We start from the raw sequence: 18069 nt of genomic DNA, 5'->3' as shown, positions 1-18069 counted from the left end.
TGAATGAACTGTTATTCGCGATGACATACCTTTGGAGCTGGGACAAATATCGTATACCTGTTGCAGCGTTATCAATGGATTAAATAAGACACAGGACAGTTACTTTCTTGTTCTTGCTCTTCCGTCGTTTTGGTTATTTCCCATTGCTGACCCGGGTCCGATTTAATTTTCGTTTTTATGACCCCGTAGGCCATATAAACACCATGAGTTTATAATCGTATATATTTCTTTCTTAGATGTTGAGGTTTTTATTGACAATCACCAGGCTTAAACCTAAAACAAAAATTTGTTAAAAGAAACTAACAAATTGCAGAACGTACTTACATTGTCACCGCATGTATATGAACGAATGTATTTTAAAAACCTTATCAATTATCAATTCGTACAAAAACACTCTGCAGTGAAAAATCTGATTTTGAAAAATATACATATCACTAAATTGAGATCTGTTTTCCTCGAAAGAGAAGTGGCCATCCTCAAAAACTATCCAATCAGGTAAAAAACCCAAAAAAACTCAATCAAGATAAAAGTTGTTCAAGTGATCTCAAATTACAGTACTCAATATTATCCTAATCCTGGGCTTCAATTCAAAAGATTAACAGTTGTAATGAGAGTAGCATTCAATATTTTGATATCTTCCCATTTATTTTCCCGACCACCACGTTTTATTTTTAAATGGCCACAAAATTAAAAAAGAATATTGTTGAGACCCAATATTCAAATTTCTTGGCCTACATGAAGACAAAAAATCTAATCGTTGGGGACCATGGAGATGACCGATGTGCCGCATATTTGCATATATCAAAAATAGCAAGGGACCGAGGACGCTTTTTAATCAGTAATAAAATAAAATTATGAATGCCTCAAATTCAATTTTATAATCATAAAATTAAACTGTCATAACCTAACCAAACTTGCTGATAATGAAAAAATCTAATGAAGGTTTACCAACCGAAAAAATAGTTCTGTTCGTAAAATCATACTAATATTATAAACTAGCTGTAACCCGCGGGCTTTGCCCCGTTCAACTTCTTAATTTTCAAGATGATCTCGTTCACATATGGCTCAATCACGTCCTGACGTCCTGGTTGAAGTTCGTTCGCTACGCTCACTCACTTTTAGGTTAGAGCTCGTTCGCTGCGCTCACTTGCCTTCAAGGTTAGCTCGTTCGCTACGCTAACTCGCCTCCAGGTTGAAGTTCGTTCTCTACGCTCACTTTTAAGTATATGGTTTATGGGGGTGTGACTTAAAGTTGTCTTCAGCTGTTCCATAAGGATGAGAAATCTACTAAGGGAGTATGTTTTATTTATGCTAGTAGCCTAGGTCTTACCATGCCATGCCACCTATGGTAATAGATATTTCCCTATAGAGAAATTCGCTAAAATGTACTTTAAATTTTACAATTAATTAAGTACCGGTAGGTAAATTTACTTACCTCAAAACCCTGTCGTCCTGTAATCCAACTACTAAGAGGTTACGAATTGTGGATATTTATAGGCATGCACTGTGGATGCGATACTCTCTGGTGTGGATTAACGTTCGCACTAGTGAGTACTACGACTATCCTATGATTTACTGTATTTTTCAGTACTATCCTGATGATTAGACCAATTCGTATACCAAGGCAAAAATGTGGTTCGGATTCCACTATAAAACTTTAGGTCCCTTAGTTGCCATTAGCTGTATGGGCTATTAATTAACAGCCGTGTCTAAGGAATATGTCGGCCTTAGTCACTAACAAGACTACAAGATCGCGCCACTCATCATACACTCATCTCCATTAATACTTGGCTTAAAATACCTACTTTGTATGGTCGCCATTTCATCGAAAAGTATAAAAGTACCCATAGTTCATCGGTTCATCGGATAGTTCAAAGTTCATCGGTGAACCCATTCCGATTAAATTTAACAGTCGGTGAGGAGGTAATCTTCTTCAAACCATCGGACCATTCATAGACCTAAGACATGGACTAAGTAAAGGAGATAAATTTATACCTCAAATCCCACAGTTCTTCATCGGATCAAAGGTGAACCCATTCCGATTTAATTCGATTTAATTGAAACAGTCGGAAAGGTCTTCTTCAAACAATTGGACCAAAGACCTGTTTGTATCACTGCTTACTACTAGCATCTACTAGTAGCATTGACTATATCGTTTTCTCTAAATGGTATCCCGTTCCATCGAACGTTTCATAGCCACGGAACAGTCTGTTTGCGCATGCGCATTGAGAGGAGTAGTCTGTGATTGAGACGGATGTAACCAGCCAGGCAGCCCAACATTCCAATTTCATTTCATTCTTTCAATTCAATCATTTTCATTTCAATTCATTCGTTGCACCCAGCAGCCCTCAAGTCAAGTCAGGTATTTACTCAGGGGAGGTATAGAAGAGGCTACGATGACAGCTGAGGGCTTCTTATTAGCTGAGGGAACGCCATTACAATAACCATAGACTAACCAACACAAGTAGACTTATCATCCCATTGTAAATTTTGAAGCACGTTTTTCGTGTCTAGTTCATGTACGTGACACATGGGCGCTAGTGTCGACGAAACTTTGTTTCTATTATTTTAGGGTTAATTTCTTGATTTGTGCTTTACTGTCTGGTTATATAACTAGGGGACAGGTTATTGTTTATGATTAGATCGTATTATTTGGTTAAACGAGGTTTTAAATGGCTGTAATAACGGGAAACAGATTGTAAACAAAACACGACCTCTACAGAAAACCGTACAGAACTAACAATAAAATTGTCTTCAGCTGTTCCATAAGGATGAGAAATCTACTAAGGGAGTATGTTTTATCTATGCCGTAACAAAACGATCAGCAGTCATCGGCCTCGGTGGTCAAATGGATAGCGTGCCGGGCTGATATGCTGAATGTCCCGGGTTCAAATCCCCCTAAAAGCGTTAACTTTTTATCCAAGATTTTTTTTTTATTATCAGCAAGTTTGGTTGGTTTGGTTCGGTTATGACAGTTCAATTTTATTTAAGTCATTATAACATTTTAATTGAGCAATTTCTAGTTTTATTTAATAAACAGAATTATTTTTTCGATTACTAAACTTTTGTTATATTATTTCATTATCAGCAAGTTTGGTTAGTTCGGTTAGGTTATTATAGTTTAATTTTATAATTACAAATTAATAAAATTGAATTTGAGGCATTTATAATTTTATTTTATGAACAGAACTATTTTTGCGATTAGTCCAAAATACTTTCTACTACAGCGCTGTTTACGGAGGAATTTTGAACTAATGGCTCATTCGTACCTCCCCTAAGTCAGACCCGTCAAGTCAAGGAGCAGGTGCTGCCCTCTGCTTTACTGCTGGCTGCTGCTGTCCCTGCTGTGTGCTGTGTGCTGTGCTGTGTGCTGCTTCTTCGTTTGTGGTGAAAGTAATTGTGTCGTGTGTCGGTAACAAATTGAAATTATTGTCGCAACATAACATTGTAATTTCGTTATTTAGGCTATTACCATTGTCAATCTCAGTATTTGTGCTCTAAAAGTTTTTAAGGTATGTATCTGTGGACGGATTCAAAAATAGAAAATGCTCTTTGATAGGCCTAATCATAAGCCTACCTAGCTGATAATTTTTGGGTCAAACGCTGGCGTCCAATATTGGCAGATCCGATTGGGTAAAAAGTGAATATGATTCCAAAGCCCCGTATTAACTTAGCTTGTAATGTGTAATGTACCTATCATTAAGGATGAGAATGGTTTAACTTAGCCTAGGCTTACGTCTAGCCTACAAAGTCAAACGTTGATGAACCGAGGGTATTTATTTCATAAGGCGCGTTTATTATACTGCAGTTTGTTACTAAAAAGTTTGCAACTTTCAAAGAAAGTTCGAAATGAAAAAAAAATACGAAGTGTAGATCTTTTGCAAACTTAAGCTAGCCTAACCTTAGCAGTGGTCAACAATCGTCATATGCTCGTTGGCCAAGATGCCTACACTTAATGGCCACTATCGTAACGGGCCAAAGTGTTTGTAACTGTAAAATACCACTAGCCTAATACCCGATCAACTCGGAAGCGAACAATACTTAACTTATACCATACTAGGTACCATTCGATAGATCACATTCTGAACTTAAATTTTATTACACCAATTAGGCCTAACTGTTGAGTTGTATAGCAATGTCAACACCAATTAGGCCTAACTGTTTACAAGTTGTAAAATGTCACAAACAGTTATTTTTTTTTATTTATTTATTCCAACGGTTTCTCCATTAATACAATTTTGTTAAACTATGAACTATACATAAGTAGTAAATAATAAGTTACTAGTGATGTGTGTATCAATACAAGGACCGCAAAATATCGATATTTTGTATCGATGCGTGGGAGTGTATCGATATGCACGCATCGATACACCTATAGCCAGTTATAATTAACTTACAATGACATTTTGCCGCTACGCCATTCCTGCAGTCAACGCTCGGAAAATGTAAAAACACTTAGACCTACCCAAAAACAGCTGTTTTTGGAATTTAAACAAATGGAAGAAATCAAGCTTTTGAGAGTGGCAGCCCTTTGATCAGGGTTATTTCCGTTTGCTCTCAGGAAGACGACAAAAGTGTGTCACTAACTTAACTGTCTAGGTCTCATACACAAAGTGCTTTGTATTCGCCAGTGCGTGTTGTTGTTGTCAGTGAGTTTTCACTCGCTCGTGTTATCCGCGATTTGTTACTAAATTTGTTATTATTTCGTTCAGCAAAGTTAGAGAAATATGTGTGTACATATATGTAACAGTAATCTTAATGCATTTTATTATGCATGAATATATCTGAATAGTGTGTAATAGTGTTTTTAAAAGGTTGTACTTTTCTTGTGGTTGTATTTTATCGATTTCCGTTTATTATAGGCCTATTATTATGCCCCTAATACGTAAAAAAAAATTGTTACCCAACGTGTTATACATTTTGGGTAGCCTACACTTTCATATCTGTTGGCACAAACAACGGAATGAAAATATCAATTGATTATTTGATAGCCTATATCGTTTGGTTAGTTAGGTAAGGTTAAAACCTAACCTAACTAACCAAACTATATATCGAAGTAAACAATGGAATCTATATATATAATACGCTAAGCCGATTTTTGTAAACAGAACTCCTCCCACATTTTTGGACCGATTTTGGTGATTAAAATGTCAAAACAATGGCCCTGATCTGTAGTTTAGCAAAGTGTTTTTCGTTTTTTTATATCTTTATTAGTTTGGGCAGGATCTTCCATCAAAGTTGGGTTTGATCCCATAAGATTAACATTGGGGAATCTAAATATTTAATTGGAAACTTTGTCTCCACTAATTTGAGAGAACGGCTGGGCGTAGAAACTTGATAGAGGTGTCAAAAGAAAGGTCTTGGTCTGTAGATGAGTTATCAAAAGATAAACGAAGTAAATTCGCTTAGGGCTCTGCCCCAGAAGCCTTTAAAGATCGACAGCTTTGTTTACATTTTGGCCATACAGTATAATACTTTTTAACGAAACAGCTGTTAATTTTTAAATTGTGTTTTAAACAATACACATTTATTGAGAGTTACTGAGTAGTCCAGAAGAAGTATTTGCAATTTTATTTTCTGTTTTTAAAATTGATTTTCTTCTTTATCAGGTCATACTTTGCAATATAACGTTTCATTACGAAATCAGTGGAAATTCCTTTTATCACAGAACTCTTATTCTTCTTATTGAACTATCTAATATCTGTGTACGGGTTGTTGTCTGCCTTTTTCACCACTTTTGCCTATATTTTATCATACTATTCTACAGATTATCATAGGTTCATGAGATTATTGTCATATACATGTTTTCAATCATTGGAAAAATAGTCGAATGTGTAATACAATAAAAAAATAATACAAGTGCAGAAGGGCACGTTGCCCAAATGAGCCGTGTCCATATTTTGTTAAATTAATAGTAGTTTACAGCAACTGGATAAAACATGTTACAATATTTATGTAGAAATATGTGCACGATTTAGAAAGTCATTAAGCTGTAAATCTGCAATTTACTACAGACTTTTGAGAGAGGTTGCTATAAAGTATTCATTCATCATAGTGAACACATAATATAGATATGTATACAAATAAGAAATTGAACTCTTAGAGAGCCTTTTAATGTTATTAGAATAATTAAATGGGTTGTACATGTTTATTAGCGCTACTCAGCAACAAAAACCATTTAATTTATCTCTAAAATATATATTCTTAAAGTGCACTGAGCAGTAGCCTAAAAAATACTATGTAACTTACCCAGTTACAAAATGATTGAACTCGTCTAGTACCAATTATCATTCGGCTTATATTTCTCCAGCAGATTATTTATCTGCAGAAGAAGTATATTGTGCTCTTATCATGTCTAATAACATCCAAAGACAGAAACCTTGCCTAAAATGGTACCCATCTTGAGAAATTATTTGCAGTATCCTATATTACGGACCGCAGCCCACTGGGTTGTTAACATGATTGAAAATAACACGACATTTCGGCTATAAAAAAGGCATAAAGAGTAAATACTATTTAAGCAACTACTTAAAGTATATTCCACTAAACCTAACTTTCCGTAGATGAATTAGCGTAAGCCTTGAGAGTAACCGTCGATTTCGACGGGTTTCACCTAGTAATCAATATTACTCATTCGGTTGTTTGTGTGCCAGGTATGGAAGTGTACCCTACATTTTTAACTTAGCCTATGTAAGGTACGGTACGGTAACTTAATTGAATAAATTACACTAACTTAACTTAGGCCTACAAGATGATTAAATAACTTACGGTATGTCAAGAATCAAGAATCAAGATCTTTATTGTCATTGACCTTTTACAAGGAATAGACATAGTCAACAATAGAATTAAAACTAAAGCTATAAAATACAGTGGGTTCTAAATTAAAAATTAATATTAACATCAGAAACTAAGTACTCTGTTATACAGTAATATGGATTTTGGATGAGCCACTCAAACATTTTAGACTTAAACCTATTAAAAGGAACCTGTTTTGCTGCCAGACCTAATTTATTAAAAAACCGTATGCAATTTATTTTATGGCAGTTATCTGTTTTGGCCAATCTATGAGCAGGGATATCTAGATTGGATTTGCCTCTTGTATTGTAAGAGTGTATACTCTCTCTACAAGTGAATTGATGAAGATTGGCTTTAGTGTAGAGGAGTATGTGAAAAATATACAAATTTACAACAGTCATAATTTTAAGGTCTATAAAAAGAAGTCGACAGCTATCCACAGGGCCAGCCCCACAAATTGTTCGTATGACTTTTTTTTGTAATAAAAGAATTTCATGGGTGTGGGGGGAGTGTCCCCATAGTATAATCCCGTAAGAAATATGTGATTGAAAAAAACCAAAATAAGTAATCCGAAGGTATTCATTACTAACAAAATCTCTGAGTTTCCAAATTAGATAATTTACTCTGGAAATTTTTTTACAAGTGATTTCTATGTGCTCTTGCCAATTTAATTTTGAATCAATTTGGAAGCCTTATAATTTTACAGATTTTAATTCATTGTCAAGTGGGGATAGACTCAAAAGAATTTTCTGTGTTTTTTCTTGATTACATGTCAATTTATTTGAAGAAAACCAATTTAGTGCTGATGTTAATGATTCATTAGTAATTAAATCAAGCTCATGGATATCTCTATTTGTTGCAATCAAAGTTGTGTCATCAGCATATATACAACAGTGTCTACATCAACATTCCTTGGCAGGTCATTTATCGAGATTAAAAACAAGAAGGGTCCCAAAACCGAGCCCTGTGGAACACCTACTTCAACCAATCTTAAGTTAGACTGACTGCCTCCAACAGATACATACTGCTTTCTATTAGTTAAATAGGATTTTAAAATTTTTAAAGTTTCACCTGTAATACCATAAAATTCAAGTTTTTTGAATAAAATATCAAAAGGTACAGAGTCAAAAGCTTTTGTAAGATCAAATAAAGTTAATGAAACAGTTTCTTTATTTTCAAATGCATTTAAAGATTTATTAATTACTCCTAAGACAGCTGCAGTTGTTGATTTACCCTCTCGAAATCCAAACTGTGAATTTGTCAATAAATTGTTATTTTCAAAATATTCATACATTTGTTTATGCATGAGACATTCAAAAATTTTGGAAAAGATTGGCACTATTGAAATAGGGCGATAAATACTAGGAAGATTTTTATCACCTTTTTTATATACTGGAATAATTTTAGAAATTTTGAGAAGGTCAGAGAAATAACCAATTTTCAAACATTTACTAATACAAAAAGCCAGAGGCTCACTTATAAAATGAATTATTTGTTTGATGCTATAATTTGAAAACCAGTAATGATCCATAGCTTTTGAATTTGAGAAATTAGCTACAACATTGTTAACCTCTTGCCATGATATCTCCCTCCACTGGAAATGTAATTGTCCTGTAGGGGGAGTCCCCAGCAACTCATGTGCAGGTGTGTTGGTGAGAGGGATTTCATTTTCTAGCTCATTAACACATTCAATAAAATAGTTATTGAGATTGTCAGCATCCAAAACCTCCGACTTAGTTGATGTAGGAGAATATTCATGCGATATAACTTCCCAAGCAGCCTTGCACCTGTTGGGGGCCTTATCGATATATCTTTCAAAAGCTTGCTTTTTGGCTAATTTTATTTCACGATTGTAGGCCTTTTTACAATCAATATAGGTTCTATAGGCATTTTCCAAATTATTTGATTTATGTTTGAGTAAGCTCTTATAAACAGAAAAACAAAGAAGCATTTTTTCCCTAAGTTTCCTTAACTTTTCATTATACCAATTAAGTTTTCCTTTCTTATGTCTATTGTTTTGTTTGCACTTAACTAATGGGGAACTAAAATGCCACAAAGATACTAATCTCTTAAAAAATTCATCAAATAGTAATTGCTCATTTATTTTACCCATTTTATAGTCCATTATCATTTCCCATTTCTCTTGTACCAATTGATCAACAAAGTGTTTAATATTACTTTCATTTTGCCTTTGTATTATTTGTTTTGTTCCTTCTTTTGAGTTGTTACATTGTTTTATAGTTTTCTGTAAAAAATCTAATATTAAAGGTTCATGGTCTGCAAAACAACCTCCTACTGTATTTATGTTATATAAATCTGATGAAAAGTTTACAATTATATTATCTATGCATGATTTTCCTCTTGTAGGTTTTTTATTTGTACAAACTAAATTTAGACTTCGTAACAGATTGGCAAATTCAATAGATGTCTTCTTTTCCTTTTTTATCATTTCTATGTTAAAATCACCTGCAATGGCTACAAATTTAAATGACTTTAACAGCTTTTTCACAGCAAGCTCAAAATTTTCCAGAAACAAACCAATATCACCACTAGGGGATCTGTAAACACTTAAAACTATAAGATCATAATCAATTATTTTAATACAGCTAAATTCACAATGAAGCTCAATGCAAAATAAGCTAACATCTATTTTGGTGAAGGTTAACCCTTCTCTTAAAAATATTCCTACCCCACCATTTTTTATACTTTTCCTACACATGATATCTGCAGCAATAAAATCTTTAGGAACAAAGAACTCAACTTCCCGCTCCTCTAACCAATGTTCAGACACACAAATTACATGCACTTGCTCTATGGCACAAAAGTGTTCTAACTCTAACATTTTGTTCCTAATAGACTGGATATTAACCTGTAAAATTTTTAAGTATTCTTGATTTTCATTGTTATTTGTTTTAGCATTATTATTTACAGTAAAATCAAAATCATCCATAATTGCAGCTACCGGTAATATGTTATTTATTTTGTTATTTCTAAAAAAACTTCATCGATTTGTTCACCTAACATAGTACTATTTACAGTGGTATTTTCTACATTAATTTGACATTTAGATTTACAGATTTCCTTAATATTTACACTTGGGCTGATCACAGCAACCCCCGCACACACACCATTACTCTGCTTTAGTGTCTCACTGTAAGTGAGAACACCCGGAGACACTCTCACTTTATCACTGAGTGCAGACTCCAGCAGTGCAGGACCGGAGACAGTAGGGTGCAGCTCAGTAGTTGGTGATGTAAAGTTTGCAGTGTAGATGTTGGTTAGATCAGTAGAATTTACAAGAGATTCAGAAGACATGGTGTCATGTTGGGAAAGATCTCTTGAGGAATGGTCTCCCCTGTTGCCAGAATCATCAACACAAACAGCTTCGGTACCATTTGAGAAGGTTTCTTGAATGTTGGAAATATGAGACTGTCTTGGGACACCGAAAGATTGTTGTAGCATCTTGACAAATTCAACATATGAAAGGCCATTTCTTAGTTTTCTAGTTGACATTTCCTCATAAACTATGACATTTACGCTAGCACCGGTAGACCTTTGAAATTTTTTTATGTTGTCAATAAAAATGGAGGGTGGAATCAAGTCCCTGACACATCCCATTGGCGAACAATATAATGTTTTTAATCCTTTTTTTCTAAAATCCTGTATCAACTGTTGAAAAGCAAGCTGGTAGTCAAATATTGATGGATTCTCGTAAAACTTGTTTTTAGTAGCTAGTCCATAAACAAAAACACCCTTATATGATTTTGACATGTTAACATGTGAGTTGATGCGGTCAGAAAACAGAGGTTTCCCAAAGTTATGTTTGAAGCTTCTTGCGACACCAGCACTCATACACCTCTCACTCGAGAGGTCACGTGAAATACAGTGAGCAAAAGCGGTTTGCTTGTCACCTCCAGCTTGTCTTATTACCTGATTCATGTGGGATTCAATTACTTTTATTTGAAGTTCATTGGAATTTGGTTGCAGTCTGTCTAACAATTCAATTATTGAAAAGGCCAGCTTTATTTTCCCTTTAGTGTTCAGATGCATACCATGCCTAGAAAAATGTTTCCGTTCGAAATTATCAAAATCAATCAAGTGTACTTGGTTAATTCCAACAACCAATTCCCTAATATAATTATTAACCAAGGCAATCTCACAGTGTACCGGATCATTTGGACTCACATCAAAACGAGGAGGGACAGTAGTGATACAGACTGGCCTTGCCTTGCTTAGTGCTTTAAGTTCACTTTCCATATTTTAGTATATTTCCTGAGGTTTCTTTTTTGATAAATTGTTAGTCCCAGCTAAGAGTATGAGAGGTGAATTTGGAGATTTGGATGCTAGATTGTAAATTTGCTGCATGGTCCCACCAGGCTTAACTATTCCGCTAATCATCACTTTCCCTTTGCTACATGCGCCAACAATTTCCGGGAGTCCCCTTCCTTGACTGTCAGCATATAGTTCTGCCTTTACTTCCATTCTTGAGGATTTTATTTCTTTAGTTAAGTGAGCTTTAGTACTATTTTTGTTAGGCTTTGTTTTTGTTGGTGTAATACCCTGAGTTTCATTACCAAAATCCCTGGATACTTCATTTTCCGTATACAGCAGTCCATATTTGTTTGATGTACTGATGGTAAATTCTTCAGTGCTTTTAACTCTATGTCCTGGATTCACACCATGTGTCTTCTTTACATTTTGCCAGTTTTCAATTTCAATTTTTCCAGAGTCCGGTTTTGCATTTCCTTTGTCATCAGTTTTATCATTGGTCTGAGTGTTAATTAACTCTGGTTGATGGAGTCCCTTATGCATCAAACCAAAAACAACTTCAGCATTAAGTCGTAAGGTAGGGCAGTTATGCCAAAGAAGGGCAAGTTGAGCTCTTTTGGTCAGAACAGAAGAATAGTCAATTTGGAACTTTTTTCACTTTTTTCAAACCAACATGTCAAATTGTCAATGTTGGTTTGAAGTCAAAATATTTGGTACCTACAAAATTTTTATAGGATACTAAATACTTTATGCTAGCCTAAATTTTTTTAACAAAATCGCTAAAATATAAAGTTTATGGAGAACGTCCTCAGGGGATTGTCATGGGAGACAGAATAGAATATTATTTACGAATATAAATAAAAAAATTATTTTTACCATCAACTTTATGGCTTTTTTGGATTCCTTTACTTCATTAGCTCTGTATAGCCTATACATATATTATATAACTTTTTGACAACACAAATTAACACAGTAATGGTTTTTAATTTTTTTGGTTCTCCGTTTGTTATTATAACGTCCAAAAACTTACAAAAAAAAATATTTTCCTAACATGTTATATATAGCCTAGGCCTATAGAGTATTTCTATGTAGGGAATTAGATTGTATTAAATGTACGTAGGTTAAGTATGAGTTTCACATAAACAAAATTGGCATAAAAATTTTACCCAAACTGCTTTTGAAATAAAAAAAGTTCAAATTTTTTTATTCCTTTCTCTTTACTATAGGCCTACATAAATAACTTTCTAAATCATTATTATATTACTATTTCTAGAATCTCCTGTTCATTCCGAATAAAAGGAATATGAGGTTGGCTAGGTTTAGGCCTACTTCTACGGTTGAATTTTTACGAATGTTCAAAAAAAGGTCTGCAAAATGGATTGACCATTCCATACCGGTACTTCTAACATAGGCCACTGTTAGGGTTTACGAGTTTCAAGCAAAATCATCGTGTTTCAAACCAAGTTTCATATTGTTTCCACTAAAATTGTTGGTACACTGTAAATTATTGAAACTTTCTTTGATCTTTGCATCAAAAAAAGTTTCAAACTTTTCATACTGAAAATTTTTTAGACATTCTCCTGCTCAGCGCTTCAGCTGGTGGTGATAGCAATCTTTGGTCCTACTTGAAGCATCAGCTGTTCAAAATCACTGCTTGTCATCTTAAAAAAGTTCTTAAAACTCCCATCAGTCCTTAATTTTCCTTACAGTCGATCCACATCATCTTTCTTCATATCTTCTAATAGTGCACTGTCACTATACTTAGCTCTTGCTCGTGCGACGGTTTTATCCAGAACCTTTTGGGTGCTCTTTGAGTAGCCAAAATATAACAAGCACTTGCAGCAGCGCTCAAGGACGTTCTCCGCTCTACTAATTGCCAATCCACACTGTACTTAACCAATGTTTGCAAATTTAAAGTGCACAATAATGCTAACATAGCTTGTTTGCAACTTTTTAGTTTGAAACCATTAACCATTATAGTCTAATAATAATTTGTTGCTTCCAAACAATGCCAGAAGTTGTATACTTTTTGCCTATGTAGGCCTAACTTAGGCCTAGGTGATCCCAAACGAGTTTTTATTTTTGATATCATACTTTGTAGTTCTTTACCTCCTGAATCCAAATAGCCTTTACCATTATTCTTTCACCGCAGATGAATACTAAGACACTCACTGTCCGAAAATAAAAAGGATTGAATAAACAAGGTAGGACGGATGACATTACAAGTGGAATGAACTAACTGGGCTAATATCGATTGAAACTATCAATTTGATTAGTAAACATTCAATTTTTTACATTGTCAGTAAGTTTGGTTCTAGATTATCACAGTTCCTTTTTATAATTAAATAGGCCTAATATAGTTAAAAAAATATTGATTATAATCGATAGTATCATTTGATATTAGAGTAGCCCAGTCCAGAAACTATACCCGAAACTATACCCGATTCTGTCACCGATAATGGGCCTTATGACGTCACTTCGCTACAGCTAAAAGTTAAAGTTAGAGCTAGAATGCCAAAACCAATACTGTGCTGCTAAGTTAGTCTGCTACGCAAGGTTCAGGTTAAGTGAAGAGAGTATAAACTGTAGGTCCCTTAAGTTAGTTGCCATTTGAGGTATAGGCTAGGAGGATTAAACATTAAGGAGAGGACACGCTGTAGTTTCGTTGAAGCCAGCGTACTGAGGAGGGGGGGAGGCAGCGCTACTCTCCCGTCTCCCGCCCCCTCTCATACTGCGTTGTATGCGTTACTGGAAGATTTGGTAACAGAAATATCAATTGACTATTTAAAAATTAGACTTCATCATGCTACGAAAATTAAAAAGTTAAATTCTAACCGTAATATTAGGAACCTATTAAGAGGAAAGTCATATTTATGAACCAATAGTACGTTCAAAGGTGAGTAATTTACACAAGGACGACTTGTATTTTAGAATTCGTTGTCCTTGTTTTTATTTTTTGCCATACTTGTATTGTGTATTATTTATAATACTCTAACCAGAGCGCGGGACTCCGGTTCATGGGGTCCCGGGTTCAAATCCCGCCATATCACCAATGGATTTTACTGTTCATAAATTAAAACTCAAATCATAAGTAGTTCTGTATGTGTATTTGAACATTTTCTTAAAGAGAAATAAAATAGGTTTTAATCCTTTAAAAGAATGATAAACGCACTTTGGCGTCAGAAGACGCGATGATTGTTGAACATTTACACTTTTTACTCGAAGTTTCTTTGGGCAAACAGATCAAATATAGTTCAATATGATATTTAAAAAATCAAGAATTTGATTACCAAGAAATTGTTTTACTTTTTATGATTGTAATTTAATTGTAACGGCTGTTGGTGTAAAAAAAAGTTAGAGTGGCTTTGCATTTTTTCTTAACTTTGGCTATTTAAAATCACCTGTCTAGCACATCAATGACTTAAAACTATTAAAAAATTATATTAAAAAATCGAGAAAACTATGAAAAATGCTAATTTAAAATGTATTTAACCACCCGAATTAAAATTTTCATTTTAACCTATTATTAGTAAGATTGTTTTATAAACTGGAAAAATAAAAAAAACTTTATTGTAATTATTTTTATAAATACCACTTTTAAATATAGGTAAATATATATTTTTTATTTCGAGAAACTCTTAAGGAACATGAATAAATTGTTAATTTGTGTAGATACGTCATATTTTTTTCAAAAACGTAATTATAGTAATCATATGTTCAAAGTCCAGGTCAATTCATTCAACTTTGATCTTCAATAATAAATAATAAATAATAGTTTTTATAGGAATGATTGACACCGTTCGATAGGAAATTTAATTTACTTTAAGAATGCCATCGGTGAATAACACGGGTGTTTTAGTTTAGCGACAATTTTAATTCGAAACAGCGCGCGTCGCGTTTTTCCCTATCTCTCCCATGTTATAGCCGAGGCTTTTTGCCACTCTACGGCTCCGCGTGCCCCTCTAGTGTTCTGCTAAAGCTGGCTTCACCGCAACACGTGTATTCCTATTCGCGTGCCCTCTCCTTAATGTTTAATCCTCCTAGGGTATAGGCTATTAATTAACAGCTGTGTCCAAGTTTTCTCTACTAAAGCATTCACAAAAAACGTGTTAACTGAAATGATTGAACTGAATCATTAATTAACAATGAATGAATGAATATATAGTTTATTCCAAACATTGGCTACAAACTGTGATTATAAAATTAAATACAGTAAGACAGACTTTTAATTAACAAATTTAATGTTGTAGGCCTACCAATATATTTTTAGCAACAAAAAAAAAACTAAATAAATAAATACAGTAATCAAAACCCTAAGAAACACTAGAAACATGAATTTCATTAATATTGAGCTTCTCAATCGTAAGAAATCAGCCAGAATCTGAAATTCCAAAACTGCAAAAAGTGAAGGTACCGTTATTTAAAAAAAAAAAAATATTACCTAAATCCATATAAGAACCTTAACTCAATTTGAGAAATTTCAGAACTTAGGCCTTTTCCTAGTGTAAAATCATCAATTTTTTAAATAAAATCAGTTCTGAATCAGGTCTTGTTATAAAAATATTCATTATTAATCTTTTGGCCTAGGCCTAATAATTTGAACGACATTGTTCTCTGGCACTTGTACATGGTTGGCCTGATGTCAGGTGACGTCTATTTATAGTAAGGTAGGTCACTTTAGTTCGGTCATTGCTGTGCTCAACTTCTCGTTTTTGCTGGCTTCTCGACGTAAGTTATTATTTAGTAAAGTGTTAAAAAGTCGATTTCATTGTATATCTTTGTAGGATTTGTCAAGATAATAAATATTTCTTAATTGTAATAGAATATTTACTGCACAGTTTCAATGTAGGACTAATATAACTGTATCAGTAAAACAACTAAGAGAAATACCTATAACATAGATTTCAGGTACTTCAATATACTTCTGGGTCATATTAATGCTATTCTTAAATAAAATATATACCGGTATATAATATAACTGTATCAGTAAAACAACTAAGAGAAATACCTATATCATAGATTTCAGGTACTTCAATATACTTCTGGGTCATATTAATGCTATTCTTAAATAAAATATATACCGGTACATAAAAAAAAACGCAACCACATAAAAAAACCGGAATTTCAGTTTAATTTTTTATTTTGATTATGTGAAAATAACTGCTTCTAACTCAATAGGCTATAGTAAAAATACTAGGCCTAATATAATTATTAAATCACATCATGTGGCTATCCAAAGATGATTTATGTTTTACTCCTAATCCATCCACTTTTATAAAACATACAAAAACAAATCATGTCAAGTAATAAACCCTTATACACTTACAGTTGTAACTCCGCAAAAACTTGTTGGTTTAAGGTATTATGTGTTTCCAAGAAACAATTTAGGGTAGTCAATTACTAACTAGGGGTTCGCCATATAAGATGACATTAGCAAATAGAACATGAAAAGTATACAATTGGAACATTGGAGCAAACAGTTGAAAGATAAACAAATAATTTTCACCAATCTGCATTTAAAGACTTAAGTTAAACAGGTTTTAAAATAAATTTAACATTTAAATTTAAATCATATCATTATATCTTTTACTAGTGTCTAAACTGCTAATTATATCCTAAAAATATGTTTAAAATAAATAAAACTAACATAAATAAGCAGATTAGTTTTAAAATTAGGCCTATCATTTGTATTTAAATGATTCCTAGCACCTTATACATCCGACATACAGCTCAATTTTATAGAAGGTTGTTTACATGTTTCGGCTTGTATGTAACATGTAAACAACCTTCTATAAAATTGAGCTATATGTCGGATGTATAAGGTATGTAAACCTTTTTATCATATTGAATATAACAGCTCAGGAGCTAGAATAGAAATTAATTTTAATTCCTAGCACTTTATTAGAAATATACTTTAATACTCATAAGAGGGAGATAGAGAGATAAAAATGGGAAAAGAAACTTCATCTTAGTAAATCTTAGAAATAGAATAGGTATACTTAAAAGTATTATAAGGTAGAAATATTAAGCTTACAGAATAAAAACAAGTAGGATTACTTTAGACCAGTTAAGATTTAAAAATGTACGTTGAAGTTTTAAAGTTTTTACAGTAGACTCCCTCTTATCCGGACTTCTCGGGACCAAGGCCATTCCGGATAACGGTTTTTCCGATTAAAACGACTTCCCCAAAAACTCATTAAAACAGACCATTTAAATGCATACTGTATACAGTATTTAACTTAAATTTTGGAGAGCATTGTAATTAGACAAGTGATCACTGGTTTTAAATCTTTCCCACAAGAACAGTCGTTTCAGTACTGCCCACTTCCTGCTGATCTAGTCCGGTAAAACCAATGTGCTGAAAAAAATTGTACGGTTAAAGAGATGTCATTTCCACCGAGTGTAGTTCGGTTAAAAGGTGTCTGGATAAGGGGAGTCTACTGTAAATCAATTATGTTTCAGTATAAGTCGATGTATGAAATCCAAGCAAATATATTCGACTTAAGGTTAGTAAAAAACATAAGAGGTATTCTATGAAAAAAAACTAAGCTGTTATGTTTACTTCAGTCAAGTTCCGGAAGTTATGTTGACTTAGTTAAGAAATCAGCTTTCAAATGTTTACCAAAGCTACATCCATGTCAATGGGTTCATTACACAGCCGAAACAAAGAAGCAGTGTGTTTAGGGTCAAAGGGTCTTGCTTTATCTGAATGTTTCATTTGACTGCAGTCCAGCGATGTGGTGACATGGGACCTGTTTCTTTAGACTTGTGTGATAATTTTATGATTGTGTTGTTTAACTCTCAGTGTTTTTGTGATTTGATTCAAAATAGTGAAAACAAAATGTTTGCAGTATTGTTACATAGTTTAACATGTCTTTGTATGCAAAATGAAATGCTGTTGTGAAATTGTTGGAATAATTTTGCTACTTAACTACTGACTAACACCAAGATCGGTAAGATTCTTAAAACAATTTTAGTTATATATGGATTGTTATATGCGACCTA

General features: G+C 33.5%; 1 protein-coding gene across 4 annotated transcripts in view; it reads left to right on the top strand.

The window, feature by feature from the left end:
• Positions 1-3360: 3360 nt before the first annotated feature.
• The window catches only part of LOC128988117 (2-oxoglutarate dehydrogenase complex component E1), a 57118-nt gene continuing 42409 nt past the window's right edge, over positions 3361-18069 (top strand). For 3 of the 4 annotated variants that reach the window (XM_054409334.1, XM_054409331.1, XM_054409333.1), the window contains exon 1: positions 3361-3512. The gene's annotated coding sequence lies outside the window, so the exon portion shown is untranslated. Of the gene's footprint in view, positions 3513-15714; positions 15793-18069 lie in introns of those variants that run through there. The other variant, XM_054409332.1, reaches the window with a different exon arrangement.

The sequence above is a fragment of the Macrosteles quadrilineatus genome, unplaced genomic scaffold (genome assembly GCF_028750875.1).
Source record: "Macrosteles quadrilineatus isolate MER2022 unplaced genomic scaffold, UCM_ALF_1.0 Scaffold_2__2_contigs__length_208266976, whole genome shotgun sequence".
Classification (NCBI taxonomy): domain Eukaryota; kingdom Metazoa; phylum Arthropoda; class Insecta; order Hemiptera; family Cicadellidae; genus Macrosteles; species Macrosteles quadrilineatus.
The sequence above is the reverse complement of the archived record's forward strand: the minus strand, read 5'-3'. Positions and strand labels throughout refer to the sequence as shown.